Consider the following 7,003-nt stretch of genomic DNA (forward strand, 5'->3'; position numbering starts at 1 on the left):
CTTTTATATAAGTCATTTAAAATAATTCTCAATGCAAATCCTTGGACAGGATATTATGGTCTCCATTTGCATAAGAGGAAACTGAGTTTCAGAGAAGAGAAGACAATTTCTCAAAGTGGCACAGGTGGGATTTGAGTCCAGGGCACCAAAGCCCATGCTCTTTCTACTGTACCAGGTTCTTTCCAGGGACAACTCACCGTCATATAAGAAGTCGCTCTTCTCAGAACTCTGCCCATGCAGGATCCCTTGCTTGTAAATGTACAGCTTCCATATTTAGTTGCCCAAAGGGCAGATGCTGTCACCTCAGAGTAGACCCCTCAGGTATGCCGGTGGATGTGCTGAGTAAGTACACGCCCTCCCAGAGAGGCCTGACCTTCAAATGCCTCCTTCCAGCCCATCAGTCAGAGCCTTTGTCGTGATGGTTGTGGATGGGCTCCGCTGAGCTCTCACAGAAACGAGAGCCTGGAATTGGACTCCCTCATGCATTTATATTGGCCTCATCAACTGGATGGCTCCAGGAGATCAGGACCAACCATCTGCACACCCTGTGCAGGGGCTCCAGGAAGAAAAGAATTACCTTGGGCCAAACAGCAGGAGGCAAAGGCTGCCAGGGTCCAGGAGGAGAGGGAACACTTCTCCAGGTAAAGACATCTCAATGTGAGCTCAAGAGAGGAGAAACACCCTCTGTCTGTATGAAACCTGCCCTCCTCTAGTAGAGGAGGGACTCATTTCTCATAAAGAGCCACCTATGTCCACCTTTTATTTTTCACACTTTACCTCCCCAACCACATCACATTCTATTCCTTCTCTGAACTCTGTTTTCCGGGCACTTAGCAGGGGGGGCTGCAGTCTAGTCTAGTCAAGAGTAGGGGCAGCATAGCATGGGGATTAAGATAATGCGACTTGGTAATGGATAAACCTGTGTTCTAGCCCTGGCTTAACCAGCTGAGACTTTGGGCAATTTATTCCGTTTCCCTGAGCTTTAATTTCTTCATCTGTAAAACTGGGATAATGGCAATGCCTACCTCATAGGATTGGCATAAAGACAATCATGCAAAATGCTGAGCATGGAGTAAATACCCAATTTCTGGTAGAGATTTTTTTAAAGCCTATAAATGAAAGACAAGGAATTTGGAATTTCTAAATCCTACCTGGCACTCTCCAGCTACACCACGTTGGGTAAGTTACTTAGATTCTCTTAGCCTCAGCTCCTTCATCTGTAAAAGAGGAGGAGGGAAGATGCCTGCCATTGGACCTTGTGGAATTGATGAGCGTTTCAAATCGGGTAATGCTCATGAAACCCATGGGGACAGGGAATGGGCGTAGCAGTCAAGGAGCTCACTGTTTTGTTACAGTAGCAAGACCAAGAAAGAGATCTTATAATCTGTGACATGGTCTGACTGTGGGGGCCAGAGACTGCAAGAGCTAAAGAGGCTCAGAGAAGAGAGACCCATAATGGTTATAAGGGCAGGTTGGATGGGCCATGTCTTTATGAGGAATGGGGGTTGGCTGAGAGGAGAGGGGCATCCCACAGTAAAATGGGCACAGACTGAGTGTGTTTGGGAAGGAAGGCAAGTTGGGACTGGTAAGCAGGGAGGAAGCTCCTTTGACCAAATCATTATCAGTACAAAGGACCATAAGTTGATATAAGTAGGATGGGACTTCACCATGAAGGGAGTCAGGAAGGGGCAAAGAAAAGAGACAGATATTTTATTTCTGACTTTTGATGTGGGCATCTGTTATCTTTGTCTACCCAGCATCCATTGACCCTGATTGTCCTGTGGGAGCCTCCACCCTACACCCAATTCCAGGGACTACAGTTGAAGTCTGTCTGCCAGTTCACCCAGGTTACAAAACCTGAAACCTGGGATTCATCCTTGAATACCTTTCTCAGACAGCCTTTGAGTTCCACAGATTCTACCTCCTCAATAACTCTCTGATCTACCCATTTCTCTCCATTTCCACTGATACCCTCCAATCCAAGTCATCCTGACCTCTCACCTGAGCACTTGCATCAGCCTCCTACCTGGTCCCCTTGCCTCCACTCCCTTCCCTCCAATCCATTCTACTTCCTTCGGCCACAGTGCAGATGTCCCCTATCTGATGTACTGCCCTTTGACAGCTGCTACATATCACCCAGAGCATAAACTCCCTACTCTTTACTGTGCAGGTCCCTGTTCATCTGGCATAGACTCTAGATTCAGGCTGTTTACATACTAGCTGTGTGATCTTGGGAAAGTTATTTGACTTCTCTGTTCCTAAGTTTCTTCATTTATAAAGTAGATAGAACAGTACATACTTTAAAAGGTTGCCATGAGGATTAAATAAATTACTATATGTAAAGCACTTAGAACAATGCCTGAAACATTGGAAATGCTTTATGTTACTATCACCACCACCAATACCATCATCATCATCATCATCATCATCATCATCACCATTTTTGTATCTCATAATCTTTCCCTCTCACTCTCTGCCACAACTATACTGAGGTTTAATTCCTCCTAACATACTATCTCCCCTCGGAATCTTGTATGCTAATCTCTCTACCAAGGAATTGACACCTAGATTCCATGACCCTATGGAATCTGCACACCATGATTCTTCACCTTTCATCTTAAGCCTCTCTTCCTCAGAAAAGCCTTCCCTGACCGCATCAGATGGGAGTAAGATGCCTGTTACCCTCTCCCATTGCACCTGATACTCCCCCACTTTGTAATATTCAGCACACTGGTAATTACTTATTCAATTTCTCTTTCCCCCACAGGACTGTAAACTCGTTAAGGACAAGGACCAAGTTAAGNAAAAAAAAAAGTAAAACAGAAAATAAAGTGTTGGCAAGGATGTGGAGAAACTGAAATCATTGTGTACTGTTGGTAGGAATGTAAAATGGTAGAGATATTATGGAAAACAGTACGGCAGTTTTTCAAAAAATTAAAAATAGAATTACCATATGATGGAGCAATACCACTTCTGGGTATATATACAAAAGAATTGAAAGCAGCATTTCAGAAGGATATTTGTACATCTATGTTCATAGTAACATTATTCACAATAGCCAAGAGGCAGAAGCAAGTCAAATGTCCAGTGACGGGTGAATTGATAAATAAATGTGGTATGTATATGGAATGGAATATTATGCAGCCTTAAAAAAGGAAAAAATTCTGACATGTGAAACATGGATGAACCATGAGGACATCATATAAGTAAAATAAGCCAGTCACAAAAGGACAAATACTGTATGATTCTACTATATGAGATACCTAGAATAGTCAAATTCATAGAAATAGAACGTAGAATGGTGGTTGCCAGGAGCTGGGAGTAGGGGAAAATGAGAAATTGTTGTTAAATGAGTATCGAGTTTCAGTTTTGCAAGATGAAAACGTTCTGGAGATCGATTGCCAACAGTGTGAATATACTTAATATTACTGAACTATACACTTAGAAATGGTTAAGATGGTAAATTTTATGTTAGTGTATTTTATCACAACTAAAAAAATTTTAATTAAAAAAAAAACTAGATGTGCCCTAATGCAAGCTTCCTTCCTCTCTGCTTCTAGGAAAGTGCTTTTCACTAAAGAAGAAGACATACAATTAGGTTGCAAAGTCCTGGAAAAGCTACATAGAGGAGGCCCTTTAACTGTACCCCAAAAGACTAGTAGATATCTCCAAAGCAGAGAAGAAATAGCATGTGCAAAACCTGTGAGAGAGTCACACACACACGTAAAGACCTGGGAGTCAGGCGTGTGCCGAGTAGAGAGTGATGACAGATGAGGCTGGAGAGAAGCAAGGTTTGCCTGTCCTGTGAAGGAGACTAGACTTCCACCTGGAGGCACCAAGAGTCTTATTACTCACAAATGTACTGTAGTCATCAAAACTGTCATATCTCAATGACTGGGGAACTGGCTATCTAGTATGTAAATCACACATGTCTTGCCATTTCATCTCCGCTGCTTCCGTTTTTCATTTCACTGAATATCAACATCATAAATTCCACAGAAATAAGAAATGCTGGAGACCATGTAAATCATGAGATCTTGACTTGGTGGCTAGGGTAGGGCGTAGTTACACAAATTGAATTTGGGGTGTGAACTCGGTTTATTTCATGAGGTTGATTTGTGTGCCCTGTCAGTTTGCAGGAGCCCTGTATATGAGCATAGAGGAGGCATTCTCTAACTACTTGTAGAATAAGGAAGAGAATGGTGCAATCCACAAATCCTATTCCTAGCACTTAGCCTAGTATCGCTTTCCCTGGGGCAAGATTGCTACTTGAATTCTATAATCCTAGTTGTGACCTGGGGATGGGGTTGAGCTCCCCAGGACCCTCCTGACCATGGGAGAAAATTTTTGCACTGGGAAGTTCCCATTGCCTCTTCTGCTCAATTCCCAAAACGCAGCAGTCAAGGTCATCCATTCTGAATTCAGAAGCATCTGAATTCAATCCTTCCTCTGTCACTCACTCATTCAGTGAGTGCCTCCTAAGGGCAGAGCACTCCTCTGGGAATTCATAGATGAATATGACCTGATCCTTGCCCTGGAGGGCCTCATAGTTTAAAAAAGGAAGACAAATGAATTAACAGCTCCTGTTTTTTCTCCAGCACCACTAACCTTACCTAAGGTACAGTTTCAGACGTACCTCCACCTCCATGAAGACTTCTTGACCCAGTAGCTCTGGTGGTTTCTCTCTCTATGAGCCCTACGAGTACTTTCTTCTCTACACCACTCACCTGGCCCCTTAAACCCTGCCCACTTGTGTAGTTAGAGTATGTTCATCCACCACCTGGATTGTGACCCTTCATAACAGATCTTTTTCACAGCAACTCAACACATCTCACTTTTTATATTTCCATGTGTTTGCTCCTGCTGTTCCTTTTGCCTGGAATAATCTTCCCAGCCCTCACCTGTCAGTGAACTCCTCCTATTCAGCTTTGAAGGCCCAGCACAAATTCTCTGGGCAGTCATTCTCACCTCTCTGTGCCCATGGCATTCTCCTACTTTTATAGCATTGACTGTGCTGCTTTGAAATCTATTTATTTATACGTCTGCCTGTCCCACAAGGCAGGACTAGAGGTGCATGGTTTTCCCCTTTATCAGGGGTGCAGAATCAAGCAGCGTGCTAGTTACAGTAAAGCAAACTGCTCTAACAGATGAAATATGAAATCTCAGTGATCCAGCACATGTGAATTTCAACCAGATTTTCCTGATCAGTGGCAGTTGGGGGCTATGCGCCATAAAGCCATTATGGACTAATTTGACAAAAGTTCTGCCATATTTATGGCTTCCAAGACCTCCCCAGTGTCCACATTAAGTCACCAGATGGGTGAAAATATAGTGGAGAAGGCACACCCCCTTCCTAACCACGTTGGGCCAGAAGGGGCACACATGTATTCTGTTCACATCTCATTGGAGAGCTGGGCACGCAGCCTTTTCTGGATGTGAAGCAGGCTGGAAACCGTAGGCCCTGGCTAGGCAACCACTTCCCAGTGGTAATTCTGCACTACAGAAGGGGAGCAGGGATGTTTGGAAGATAGCTGGCCATCCCTGCCAAGGGTGACAAAAAAGGGACTCTTTAAACACATGTCCATCCAACTCAGGAGATACCAGTGAACTTTCAACCTGTAGCCTGCAGGGAGGTTCAGCATTCAGACACTCAAAGAAAAAGTGGATGTGGGGAAAATTCTCAGATCCCTAAAAGGAACTTGGCAGAGAAAGCCTACAAACAGTATGAGACAATAAAAGATAATGCCATTTAATTTGGTCCTGTAATTATAGTTACTTCTTCCCAAAGAGCCAAGAATAAACACGCTAATTACTCTACAGGTTATACAGAGATTAATAAACCTGACTCCTTCAAATCCCTCCCTGCAGAAACACATAGCTCATACACACAAAAGATCAGGGCTAAACCTGACCAGTTATTAGACCCATCTCCCTGGGTGGAGAAAGAAAAGATTGCAAGGTAAGCATCTAATTTGCTCCATGAATGGTAATAAGCCTTTTATATAAGTCATTTAAAATAATTCTCAATGCAAATCCTTGGACAGGATATTATGGTCTCCATTTGCATAAGAGGAAACTGAGTTTCAGAGANAACTTCATTTTCTTCAATGCTAAATATGGTGATAATAATACATATCTTTCATTTTAAAGATTATTGCTGTAGAGCCATGCTTCAATTCACATTGGATTTAAGGCAGTTTATAACAATGTATACAATACAATAGAAAAACAAAAATGTTAGAGCCAAATAACTTATGAATAACAGTAGACGTTTAAAATCTGAGGGAAAGTAAGGGTGTGAATATACAGACCTTCATAATTATTAAATTATAAAAAGGTTGTACATAATTACTGAATTTACAAATAGTAAAGGGAAACATGAGCAGTCAAATGATTTCTACATGTAAAAGAAATATGAGGAAGAAACATACCATATCCTACTAAAGCAAGGTTTTGTCTGGCACTTATTTCTGAACAGTCACCCAAAAGGGTATTAGGGATGAATGAGATCTGAAATAATACATGTAAGTCATCTGGATGCTGATTCAAAACAAGTGTTTCCTAAAGACACAAATAAATGGAAGGTATCCCATGTTCGTAGACTTGGAGACTAAATATCGTTAAGATGGAGTATACCACCCAAAGTGGTCTACAGATTTAATGCTTTCTGGAAGTGAAATCACACTTCCTAATTTCAAAACTTATTACAAAGTTATAGCAATCAAAACAGTGTGGTATGGGCAGAAAGACATATAGACCAATGGATTACAACAGAGAGTCCAAAAATAAACCCTTGTATATATGGTTAAATGTTTTTTGAGAATGGTTCCATCACCATTCAATGTGGAAAGGACAGTCTCTTCAACAAATTCTGTTCATAAAACTGAATATCCATAAAGAAAAGAGTGAAGTTTGACCCTTACCTGACCCCTATATACAAAAATTAACTTAAAATAGATCAAAGAAATAAACATAAGACCTAAAAACAATAAATTTCTTTAAG

The sequence above is a fragment of the Hipposideros armiger genome, unplaced genomic scaffold, assembly GCF_001890085.2.
Source record: "Hipposideros armiger isolate ML-2016 unplaced genomic scaffold, ASM189008v1 scaffold_779, whole genome shotgun sequence".
Lineage (NCBI taxonomy): Eukaryota > Metazoa > Chordata > Mammalia > Chiroptera > Hipposideridae > Hipposideros > Hipposideros armiger.